This window comes from Diplotaxodon limnothrissa, linkage group LG10, assembly GCF_057381915.1.
Source record: "Diplotaxodon limnothrissa isolate DT_005_m linkage group LG10, D_limnothrissa_male_GT1.1, whole genome shotgun sequence".
In the NCBI taxonomy this organism is placed as follows: domain Eukaryota; kingdom Metazoa; phylum Chordata; class Actinopteri; order Cichliformes; family Cichlidae; genus Diplotaxodon; species Diplotaxodon limnothrissa.
In genome coordinates this window covers 19837053-19850540 of record NC_140605.1, presented here as the reverse complement: position 1 = coordinate 19850540, position 13488 = coordinate 19837053, and the positions used below count along the sequence as shown (strand labels likewise).

General features: G+C 40.9%; 1 pseudogene; it reads left to right on the top strand.

Annotated features, from left to right (window-relative positions):
- Window positions 1–426: 426 nt before the first annotated feature.
- Window positions 427–9205, top strand: LOC146624309 (olfactory receptor 1500-like; annotated as a pseudogene).
- Window positions 9206–13488: the final 4283 nt, after the last annotated feature.

Genomic DNA, 13488 nt, shown 5'->3' with positions numbered 1-13488 from the left:
ATGTTGTTCAGCTTTTACCTACATGACTTTGAAAAGAAGATGTCGCTGGACTCTGCAAATGGTTGTTTTTGTAAAATGAGGTCTGCAAAGCCAGACTGAAAATGATCAAGATTCCTTTATTGCTGCTGCTTGGCCACAACCTTTTCTAAAACCTTAGCAAGTAGCAGTAAATATGAATTATGAGACTGGCATGTAGCTATCGAGAAGAGAAGAGGCAGACTTATTTAATTTTTTTCAAATGGGCTGATAGAAACATTTGTGAACCCAGGCCTGCTTACAGCTGACACAAGGGAAAAGAGCACTGCTATAAGTATCAGAGCACAATGTTGCTCTGCTTCTATTTGTAGATAGCCTTCACAAAATAGAGGCTCCCTAAACAAACGATAAAACACACAGAATTATAGAAGATTAACAGAAGCTCTTTACATGGCATTGATTAACTCAGCTGCTGAGAACAACATCACCTTTGTGCGACCTGCATATTTTATTATAAGTGGTTTTATTGGCATACCTAATATTAGATATTATTTTGTCTTTCTGTGTTTTATTTACATTCTTGCAGTGGTGGGAAACACATTAGTGATGATTGTAATAACATTGGATCACATGTTGAGAAGTCCAAAATATATTGCTGTTTTTAACCTTGCATTTACAGACCTGTTAAGTAGCTCTGCTTTGATGCCAAAGGTTCTTGACATTTTTCTGTTAAACCATTATTATATTTCCTACAATGACTGCTTGACTTTCATGTTTTTCTGCTCTACTTTTTATGCGATGCAAACTTTTAATCTGGTTGTATTGTCCTTTGACAGAGTCATGGCTATCATGTACCCGCTGCACTATCAAATGAGAGTGAGCCACAAGCTCATTTTATCTTTGATCGCTTTTTTTCTGGCTTCTTGCCATAACTCTTGTACTCATTGTAGTTGGCCTTCTCACAAGACTTTCTTTTTGTAAGTCTGTTGTTATTCAGAGCTATTTCTGTGATCATGGTCCTATGTATCGTCTTGGCTGCAATGATATTACCCCCAATCTTGCAATTGCTGGTTTGGCACCAGTTATAATTCTTCGGTTTCCACTGGCATTTATCGTAGGAAGTTACTGCTTTATTGGCTATTCTTTGTCAAAAATTTCTACATTTAGGGAAAGAGTGAAAGCTTTCAAAACCTGCACAGGTCACCTTTCATTAGTGGCAATTTATTTCCTTCCATTTACTGTAAGTGTCACAGAAATGGCTTATGTATAAAGAAGTTTAATAGATGGTTCCAGCAGTTAAAATGTTCTTGCTTGTACGTTTCTGTGGCCAATATTGTAAGGGTGTGTTTATCTTGTCACAAAGAACAAGTTTTGTTACACCGCTATTATCGCGAGGTTTGGGCGTGATAGTATAGGCTGTGAGCCCACGTTTAATAATCACGCTAAGGAGTTCAGCGAGCTCTCTGCAAAGGCCTGGTTAGTCTACCAGCGGTACAAGGTATTTGTCATTGCCATAACTGTATTGTGATATTGTGAAAATTTGTAATGTATGGTGTTCTAATTATTTTATGTTTTAATTTAGAATGCACAAGACTGTAAAGCTATTCTTCTAGGACCTCCGAAGTGGCAGGCGGCCACGAGGTAATTTTCGTTGTTAAAGCACAAGTGTTAATTTTGATAGACTGAAGCGCTTAAAGTCTTTGTGTTTTATGTTTGTAGTTTTCACGGCGTTCAATAAATGCAGCCAAGCGCCCATCTTGAAGAAGCCGTGCCTGTGTTGTCATTTCGGAGTTACAGTGAAAACTCGCCCTAGCCAGTGCCGGTGAGAAGCTAATTACGAAGACGGCAGCTGCAGAGAGCGACGGTGAAGTGGAGCGACACAAGAGGGCGCCATTGCATAAGCTCACCGTTCTCAAGCAGCCAAGCACAGCGGCAACAACGTTGTACAACTGGAGTAAGGTGGAAATTAATAAAGGACAGTGTTAAAGGTAGAATAATAGTGGTTTAAGTCAAGTTTAAAGAGCCACAATAAGTATCTATAACACATTTGTCAAAGCTTATTTATTTCTACTGTACTTCAAGGTGATGCTTAGTAGTTTGATGAATAGTTCTGTGTGCTTGCTTAAGGTCAAAGTTTGAGTGAAGTTTACAAGGTCCTTTAAGAAAAGGTGCACTTAAAGTATACAGTATTTGAAATCTGAACACAGTGCGCTCAATGACATTTAACTAGACTCCCGAGATGGTTGACAAAGATCTCGAAGAGCACCATGCTGTACCACTTACCGAAGTGGAAGAAAATGATGATGAACAAATTACAGAACTACAGACTGTTCGTAAAAGTGAAAGAGTAAGAACACTAACAGAAAAGGGTAAAGAGCTTCAAGAGAAGAAACTCAAAGGCCTCCAACACAGATATGCTGTTGTTTTTGAAAAATGGAGATATGAAGCAAGATTGAGCAAAGTAATATTAAGAAATGAGGTTTCTGAGAGTGAAGTGAATGAGCTCATCAACAATGTAAATGTTGCCTGCAAGGATGTCCAAACCATTTATGAACAAATACGGCAAATACAAACTCCTGATGCAGATGAAAGACGCAAAGTGGATGCATGTACATCACTTTCCTCGTTCATTGTCAGAAGAGCTGAAAAACACTTACAAGGAGACCTTGCAGATGGTGATGAAGAGCCATGGCCAGATGTGGGATCATGCTTAGGATCTGAAAGTACTAAATCAAGGTCAAAATCACGAAGGTCTAAAAGTGGTTCAAGCCAGTCATACTCACAAACAATTAAAAGAATAGAAGCAGAGGCTGAGGCAGCTGCGTGTCAGGAAATATTAGCAGTAATGGAGGATCAAGAAAGGGAAGCAGCTGAACTAAAAAGGTTGGAACTTGAAAACTTGGAAAGGCAACAAACAATGGAGGAGCAGCGCAGAAAGATTGAACGCTTGGAAGAGGTTAAAAAATTTAATGCTGCAAGAGCTAAAGTAAAGGTTTATGCAGAAGCTGAAAGTATTTCTGAAAGGTGTAGTTTAGTGCGCAGTATCAAAACTGAGAGCAAAACCTCAGCAATCCCTGCTCCACCACAAGTTCCCTCTCAAGCTCCAAATACAACCCAAGCCCATAATGCCACAAGCCCTGTATTTGTTCCACATACTCCCACAGTCATAAACCAAGCCCAACAAAACCCTGGTGTGCAACCTAACTGCATTTCGTTGCCCTGTACCTGTGCATGTGCAATGACAATAAAGTTGAATTCTATTCTAAGGGCACCACAGGCCAAGCAGTAAACGCATCAAGTCCGCCATTTATCCCTAAAGCAACACAAGCTGCCGCTTCAGCAACTCATCCACAGCCAAACTTGGATCTAGTCGGCATACTAGCAGATGCAATAAGTGCTAATCGTCTTCCAACTCCGGAACCTGCACTATTTACTGGTGACCCTTTAAAGTTTAAGGACTGGCAGTTGTCATTTGAGACCTTGATTGAAAGGAAAAACATTCCAAAGAACGAAAGACTCTATTATCTCAGGAAGTACCTTGGTGGACCCGCAAAGAGAGTGGTTGAAGGATTTCTCCTAGTGGGCACAGATGAAGCGTATGATGCAGCTTGGGAAGTGCTGGAAAGGCGCTTTGGAGATCTGTTCACTATAGGAAAATGCTTCAGAGACAAACTTCACAGTTGGCCTAAAATAAGCTCCAAGGATGGAAGTGAGTTGAGAGAGTTTGCTGACTTCCTCAGAAGTTGTGAAGCTGCGATGTCACACATAAAGACATTAGAGGTTCTCAATGACTGTATGGAAATTCAGAAGCTCTTGCTGAAACTTCCTGACTGGTTGACAACAAGATGGAATCGCGCAGCGATGAAAATAAGAAAAACCCTTAATGGAGAATATCCATCATTTCACATGTTTACGGACTTTGTATCCACTGAAGCAGACCTAGCATGTGACCCCATAGCTTCAATGCAAGCACTCAAGGGTTTGGAAATCAGTAAACCCAAACACTCACGCAGCCAAGTCGTTCAAGCTAAAACATTAACGACAACTTCAAGTCACATAACCAACTCAAGTCACATAAATCCCATGACCTGCCTTTACTGCAAAAGAAATGGTCACATTCTGGATAAATGCTTCAAATTCATGGAAAAATCAGTCCAGGATCGTATCAAGTTTGCACAAGCAGAAAGGCTGTGTTTTGGATGTTTAAAGGGGGGACATCATTCTAAGAAGTGTGATAAAAGGAATACGTGTGAGAAATGCCAGAAGAAGCATCCCACGTGTCTGCATGATGACAAGTTTGTGGAACGTAAAAGGATAATGCCTGCACCGAATGATAACTCTCAAGACAAGGACGAAGGAGATGAACCAGCAACTGCAATCTCTAATAGAGTAACTCAAGTAGCTTCGAGCACACTGACATCCTCCATTCTACCTGTCTGGGTTTCATCAAAAAATCACCCAGACAGAGAAGTTCTAGTATATGCCCTCCTCGATTCTCAGAGCGATACATCCTTTATCTTGGATGAAGTAGCCCAGGATCTCGACACAGATAAGAGTAAGGCTCATCTAAGACTATCGACCATGTCCGCCAAGTCAACAGTCATACCATGTGAGAAACTGGTAAATCTTCAAGTTAGAGGCTACAAGCAGGAAAAGAGAATTACATTGCCGCCGGTCTATACAAGAGAATTCATCCCTGTGAACAGATCACACATCCCGACGTCTGAAACTGCTTTGAATTGGCCTCACCTCGAAAGGCTGGCAGATAGGTTACCTCCAATGCTTGAATGCGAAGTTGGTCTGCTTCTCGGCTATAACTGTCAGCAAGCCCTTCTTCCACGGGAAGTCATTGCAGGTGAGGAGAATCAGCCTTACGCACAGCTAACTGATCTCGGCTGGAGCATAGTTGGTTGTACGTCTCAAGTTCAAAATCACAATGATGATATTGGCATAAGCCACAGAATCATTGTTCGAGAAGTTACTCCTGCAGTACAACAAGCAGTTGAACTCAGGCAAGAAGTGCATTTTGTATGCAGAACTCAAGTGAAGGAAGTGGGTCCAGCTGATGTAATAAAGGCTTTGGGATCTGATTTCTCTGAGCATGCAACAGATGACAATCCAGTCTCTCAGGAAGACATTTTGTTCATGTCAAAGGTGACTAAAGGCATAAGGCAAAGGGAAAACGGTCACTATGAACTCCCATTGCCATTCAAAACCGACGACCCAAATCTTCCAAACAACAAACAATGCGCTGAGCATAGACTGTCTTCGTTGGAACGTCGGCTCAGAAGAGATAAGAAATACTATGAGGATTACGTCAAGTTCATGGACGACATCATAGCCCGTGGGGACGCAGAGAAGGTCCCAGAGCAAGAACTGGATAAGGAGGCAGCATGGTATATACCACACCATGGGGTATACCACCCCCACAAACCTGAGAAGATACGTGTGGTTTTTGATTGTTCGGCCCGTTTCCAGGGGACATCTCTTAACGATCACCTTCTGACTGGACCAGATCTTACCAACGCACTGATTGGAGTGTTATGTCGATTCAGAAAGGGCCCCATCGCCATCATGTGTGACGTGGAGAGGATGTTCCACCAATTCCACGTCATCAAGGAGCATCAAGACTATTTAAGATTTCTTTGGTGGGACAAAGGCGATTTAGACTCTGAGCCTTCAGTGTACAGGATGAGAGTGCATCTTTTCGGAGCAGCTTCATCTCCCGGATGCTGCAATTTCGGACTCAAACATATTGCTTCTCAAGGTAGAAACAGATTCAGTGAAGAGACTATTGAGTTCATCCAAAGAGGTTTTTACGTTGATGACGGACTCGCTAGTGTGACATCAACAGTCGAAGCCATACAGTTGGTAAACGAGTCAAGGGCACTTTGTAAAATAGGCAAACTACATCTGCATAAGTTTGTGTCAAACGATAAAGAAGTGCTTGCAGCTATTCCCCAAGAGGAACGAGCTAAAGCCAAAGACCAGGACATGGCTCTTGGAGAACTCCACATTGAACGTGCACTTGGAGTGCAATGGTGCATAGAGGCAGATGAATTCCAATTCAGAGTCCAAGTTAAAGACAACCCATTGACAAGGAGAGGGGTGCTCTCGATTGTTGCTTCAGTCTTTGACCCCCTTGGGTTCGTTGCCCCATTCATATTAATTGGAAAGCAAATACTCCAAACGTTGTGCAAGGACAAAGTTAATTGGGACGAGGATCTCCCAGATCACATTCTACCACAATGGGAAGCATGGTTGAGAGACCTGCCCAAGTTGGCAGCTCTGAAGATCCCACGAAGCTACTCGCAAGATGTGGACATTGTGCAGTACGAACTGCACAGTTTCTCGGATGCGAGCCTCAGTGGTTATGGCGCATGTTCATATCTCAGAGCAAAGGGTAGAGAAGGACAGGTCAGTTGTGCGCTCGTCATGGGCAAGGCAAGAGTAACGCCCATTAAGCAAACAACCATCCCAAGGCTCGAACTGTCATCGGCCGTGACTTCAGTTCGCATCGCAGATGTGATCAAACGAGAACTAGACATCCAAAATCTACAGGAATATTATTGGACAGATTCACAAGTCGTATTAGCATACATAAATAATGATGCTAAAAGATTTCACACATTTGTCGCCAATCGAATTCAACGAATAAGACAAAGCACAAGTCCTGGGAAATGGCAGCATGTCAGCTCAGAGGAGAATCCAGCTGATCAGGCCTCAAGAGGTTTAAATGCTACTCAGCTGAAAGATTCAAACTGGTTGAAAGGTCCCGATTTTCTTTGGAAACAAGATCTTCCAGTCAAAGAGGAAATGGTGGGAGAGGTTGAAGAAATGGATCCTGAAGTCCGTAAAGGCTATACGCACACTGTATATTCGAAGGAAGCAAACCCAGTGCTAGAGCGTTTAAAGAAGTTCTCCAGTTGGTCGAGAGCTATCAAGGCCATTGCCAGGCTCAGGCGATTCATCAAAGAGTACAAGGGTGTTCAACGAAGAACAAACAAAGTGACAGATCTTGAAGAAAGAAAAGACACAGAATTATTCATCATCAAGCTAGTGCAAAGAGACGTCTTTACTGAGGAAATACAGAAGATCAAATCTCAAGGAGAAAATTCTCTGCACAAGCGCAGCAGACTAAAGCAGTTACATGCCTTTTTGGACAAATCGGATGTTCTCAGGGTAGGAGGAAGATTATCTCAATCAGCTTTACACTATGATGTAAAACACCCTGCAATTCTCCCCAAGGAGTCCCATGTGTCAGCCCTACTCGTCAAACACTACCATGATCGTGTACATCACCAGGGAAGAGGGATGACAATAAATGAACTGCGGGCAAATGGCATATGGATTTTAGGATGTGGGAGTGTTGTTTCTTCACACATTTACCATTGTGTTAAGTGTAGAAGATACAGAAAGGCTACAAATGTCCAACAGATGTCAGATTTGCCAGAAGTGAGAACAGAAACAGCACCACCTTTCACGTATTGTGGCGTCGACTGTTTCGGGCCATTCATGGTAAAGGAAGGAAGAAAGGAAGTCAAAAGGTATGGACTATTGTTCACGTGTTTATGTTCACGAGCGGTGCACATCGAAACACTAGATGACTTATCGACAGATGCCTTCATGAACGCTCTTCGAGTTCTGATAGCCATAAGAGGTCCTGTCCGGCAATTAAGATGCGACCAAGGGACAAACTTCATGGGTGCCAAAAGAGAACTTTTGGAGCTAATGAAGGATATGGATCAAGAACCACAAAGAGCTATGGGTTGTGAATTTGTGGTGAACGTTCCGGCAGCTAGCCACATGGGGGGCGTCTGGGAACGTCAAATTCGAACAGTACGAAGTGTACTGACAGCGATGCTGGACAAGTTCTCAAACAGACTCGATACAGCTAGTCTAAGAACACTGCTTTACGAGACAAAGGCCATCATTAACAGCAGACCTTTAAGTGTTGAGTATCTCAATGATCCCTTGGGACCAGAGCCACTAACTCCCAATCACATATTAACAATGAAATCTTCGGTTATTCTTCCACCTCCAGGAGAGTTTTGCAGAGAGGATTTGTACTTGAACAAAAGATGGAAAAGAGTGCAATTTCTGGCAAATGAGTTTTGGCAAAGGTGGAGGCGAGAGTATCTGTTAAATCTCCAGCGGCGACAGAAGTGGCAGAACGTCTCACGAAACCTGCGAGTAAATGACATTGTGATACTGCAGGATGATAATGCTCCAAGATGTAAATGGAAACTTGCTCTAATAGTAGAGGCTATAGAGAGCTCAGATGGCAAGGTTCGAAAGGTGAAGCTCAAGACCAGTGAAACTACTTTTGACAGGGGGAAACCACGGACAAGGCTGATATATCTGGAAAGACCTGTTCACAAGGTAGTGACTTTACTGGCTACTGACATGCAAGGTGAACCAGACTCTAAGGTTGACACTCATTAGAAAATCACATTGCAAACAATGAGTGATTTTGGTGGGAGTGTAAGTGTCACAGAAATGGCTTATGTATAAAGAAGTTTAATAGATGGTTCCAGCAGTTAAAATGTTCTTGCTTGTACGTTTCTGTGGCCAATATTGTAAGGGTGTGTTTATCTTGTCACAAAGAACAAGTTTTGTTACACCGCTATTATCGCGAGGTTTGGGCGTGATAGTATAGGCTGTGAGCCCACATTTAATAATCACGCTAAGGAGTTCAGCGAGCTCTCTGCAAAGGCCTGGTTAGTCTACCAGCGGTACAAGGTATTTGTCATTGCCATAACTGTATTGTGATATTGTGAAAATTTGTAATGTATGGTGTTCTAATTATTTTATGTTTTAATTTAGAATGCACAAGACTGTAAAGCTATTCTTCTAGGACCTCCGAAGTGGCAGGCGGCCACGAGGTAATTTTCGTTGTTAAAGCACAAGTGTTAATTTTGATAGACTGAAGCGCTTAAAGTCTTTGTGTTTTATGTTTGTAGTTTTCACGGCGTTCAATAAATGCAGCCAAGCGCCCGTCTTGAAGAAGCCGTGCCTGTGTTGTCATTTCGGAGTTACATTTACATTTGTGTATATCTTTGGGAGTATAATACATCCAAATGCTAGAATCATAAACCTTTCTATTAGCACTGTATTGCCTCCCATGTTAAACCCGATTATCTATGTTCTTCAGACACAGGAGATCAAAGAGTCATTAAAGAAGTTGTTACAAACTAGAGCGCAGTTTAGAATTGCAGAAAAATACTGATAAGGATTTAGGATTCGAAATGATAAAGTATTCCAATATCCTTCAGTACCACTCTACACATCAAATTTTGAATTTCTGGGTATTACAATATGTGCCATTTAAAGGAGCAGTCCCCAACCCCCGGGCCACGAAAGTTGAAGCTCGGGTGTGAAATTTATGGTTTTCGGGTTTTTTATCGTTAACCCAGTTTTCCTGGTTCTTTCCCCGTGTTGTAGTTGTGTGTCTTATTTTGAAAGGAATATTTACACCTTACCATAGCAACCAGATAGCATTAAGGGGCAGAGAGGTGGACGTTTCTCTCAATGTTGTTGGCGCAGTTCAGGAGGATGCTGCTAATAAAGTTACACAATTACACAGTGAATTTCACGTTTATTATTATATTTACAAAGTACCACAAATTTTGTCTTGGTTGTATCATTTTATTTTGTTGTATTTATCTGTGACACCTTAAAGAAGTCCAGACGCTTTTCTCTCCAAGCTCTTTAGACTACCATGACCTGGATGACAGTTTTCGGCTGATGTAAACCACAGGTTGTTCGATCCCCTTGCTGGGTCGAAACAACTGTCAGCCCTTTGCTCAAGGAATCAGTCTACAGAATGAAAGGGCGATCCAAATAGAACTCTATGAGTGTGGTGTAACCGGGCAGAGGGAGAACACATCTGCAAACTACGGTTGCAATCCAGCAACATCTGCTCTCTGGGCTGGTGTGAGATGGTTCTCACAAAGGAGCGAGGATGGAATAGTTAAATATGTTAACTCAGGCCTGAACTCATCTTGATACCAGGCCTCACGAGAAGTAAGCAGAAGTTGTTGATTTACCAGTCAGTCTGCATTCTTACCCTTGCCTGCGGTCACAAGCTCTAGATAATGACCAAAAGAATGAGGTCATGGCTACAAATGGCAGAAATTAATCTGCTTTGAAGGGTGGCTGTGGTCTTCCTGAGAGAGAGAGAGAGAGAGAGAGAAAACCTTGATAATGTCTTCTGGGAATCTCCTACTGCGAGAAGGCCCCAGGGCAGACCGAGGACTTGCTGGAGAGATTACATCTCTCGGCTACCTTGGGAAAGACTGTCCCCGCAGATGTGCTGGAAGTGGTGATATCCATGAAAGATGAATGGATGGTTTGCAACAAGATTATAACATGATAAAATGTGGACCAAGTGAGCCGTACAAATACTTTCTGGATGCACTGTAATCTTTTGCACCAACACATCTGCTTCCTATATGGACTTTTCTTTTGCACTTTTTACTAATATATACATGAAGCAAAGATCAAACGATATATGATTCAACGCACAAATGACTGGTCTATCTATACACACTGTCAGGGCTCTGTGTGCGGGCAGGTGGAAATGTGGAACCAAATGCAGGACTCCGAGACAAAATGTAACTGAAAACCACAGCTTTTATTGCTGGCATGAAACAAAAACAGAAACCAAACCATGAAACCAAACAGGAACACACAGGCAGGATCTGAGGGTATGACGCGACAATGAGCACAGGAAAACACAGGGCTAATATACACAGGGTGGTAAACATTTTTCATGACATTGGATTTACAGCCAGAGGATGTCATATTCCACACAGACAGATGAGGCAAATTCACAGGTTACTTCAATTAAATTAACTTCTGACTTGAAAAGTGTTGATAATGATATTTTATACTCAGAAGGACAAACGGAGGTGGTGAACACACAGTTTCCTCAATACAATTACATGAAAGTGTAGTGTTAGGAGCACTTAACCAATCGGAATTATGGTGATTGGATAGTAAGTTTACTGGCAGGAAAGTGGCTTATTTTACAAAAAAAGTTCATACATTTTCCCCATAGTATATGTTTATGTTAAATGCATACAATGCTGATTAAAAGCTGTGATGCGTGTATGTGTGTGTGTTTACCTGTTTGCACTGCACGGGAGTTTAGTATTAAAAGCATTATTAAAATGCATGAGCTCTTTAAGCCCTTTAGTCAGTAAGATTGAAAAAACCTACTATATTAATAAAGTTTAGCTTACTTCAAGCCAGTAAGGAGAGCTGGCAAAAATGCTGTGTGAGTTGACAGATTTATCACAATTCTCTTATTGAGACATTGGCGAATCTGACAGATTATTATTAGTATTTCATTAAATTGATGTTTAAACAACAGTTTTAGTCTTTTCTACCTACTGCCGCAATAGCATTTAACCTTAATCTGTCTGCTAATTTGCCGTATGGTCAACAGATTAAACTAGAAATCTACATTTAGAGAATTGTTGGCTTTCTCTAAGAGCAACATGACAAAATTAGAGCTGTCAGTGTTAATCTCGTTAAAATGACGTTAACACCTTAACCGCATTAATGCGGCAAATCTCTGTTAGCGAGTTACCACGGATCGCCCTGTGCGTGGGGCTGCACGTCGTCAACACGTTAACGAGCTAACCGCATATTGCGTTGACACTGTGCATCCCCACGCCTTGCTTTACAGGAAACTGATGGGCAATATTTAGCATTTTTCATATTTTAGGATTATATACTGATGTATATAATCTGGAAATTGTGAAGCTGTTTGCAGTCAAGTCAAGAATAAAGTCTAAGAATCTTTATTTATTACCAATGAAAAACAGGGAAAGACAAAGGAACTAATCCTGATCCTTTCTCAGAGATCTGAGGGATATTTCAGGAACTGTGACTCAATTTTCCTAAATGGTTATTAGGCAGTGATTTCATGATTGCTGATCTCTTATCCTGAACATATCATACCACTTCCATGTCCTGAGTGCTAAGGCTAGTTAAAGTAGTTTGGGTGGGTAGTTCAGGGGCTGAGGGTATCTCAGTCAGAGGGACTTTTAGAGGCAAATATAAATAATTTTTTTTAGTTTTTTTTATTTTAAAAGGGTAAAATACTCCCAAACTTATGTTACTTGAGGCTAGTCAGTGTGGATTTCCTGATTCATCTGAGGCACCAGAACTTCCATTTTGTGCCAGAATACAAAACATAAAACTAATGGTTTGCTGGTTTAAGTAATGTCATCTAACACTAAAATTTGATTAGATGAAAACACAGAAAACACAGGTTACAACTTTGTTAACTTTGTTTTTTGTTTATTTTTTCATTCTGACTATTGCGACTGATTAGATCAATTACCAAAGAAAGAAAGAAAAGCACCAGGGTAGAAAAAACATTCACATACAGTACAGTTCTTATACAGCAATGCCAAAAAGAAAAAGAAAATACTCCAGAGACTATTAAATCTCCAGGGGCTCTAAATTCAAACTATTACACTGAATATTATCCAAAGGGACATATTAATAAGCTATTGTTGCCAAACAAAAGAAATTAGTTCCCTGGGTATATTAGAGATGTTCAGATAATCCCTCAGAGAGAAATAACAGACTGCTTTAGGCCTACAGGAAACTGATCTACATTCTGTAGCGTTGTGCTGTAATCAAAATGATTTCCAAGAAAACTGAAACAGCACTGTGGTTGTAACTTACACTTAGTTTCACAATATGTTGGACAGTGTTTGGAGTTTTGCCTCTACGCATCACCATAATAGATATTAAAACAGTCAAGATATGATTCAAATGGAGAGTTTAAGTTTTCATTTAAGAGGTTGTATGAAGTGTTACATTAACTTTTCAGGTATTGGAGGCATTTTTATGTACTCCTGCTTAGATTTAACCTGAATGAATGAGCTCCAGTCACTAGGAGTGCAACGATGTACAAAATTCACGGTTTGGTTTGTTACGATACTTTGGTGTCACGGTTCGATATTTTTTTGATACAAAAAAAATGTTCATGCCTTTTTTAAGTTATTCAAATTATAAATTATTTCTTTTAACTCAAAAGTATAGTTTCTAAATTAAATGTTGCTGAAACAACAAAATAAAAAATAAAAATTATCTGATGGAGAAATCACTCATCTGTGGAAAAAGAGTTTATTACAGAGAAACTGCTCTTTCCAAAATAAAAGCTATTTTGTCGACAGCAATAAAAGTAACAATTGCCCTGGCTATCTCTTGCCCTCTTAGAATCATGTGCTAACGGCTGTCTAAATAACTTGGGTAAAGTTTGTAGCATGCGTGTTTATTGTTGTTTTTGTCTGCTTCCACTTGTCTTTGCATTAGCGTGATGTCAGCGTAAATGTGCAGTCATATTCGTTGTGTTCCGACCAATGTAATTGAGCATTGCGTGGCACATTCGACATACTGTTGTACTTTTGTCCACGACGTGCTGAAGTAGAGTCTTACTTAACATGAAAACCAAAACGGTTCCAAATGCCAGATCTGAATGACGGTGGA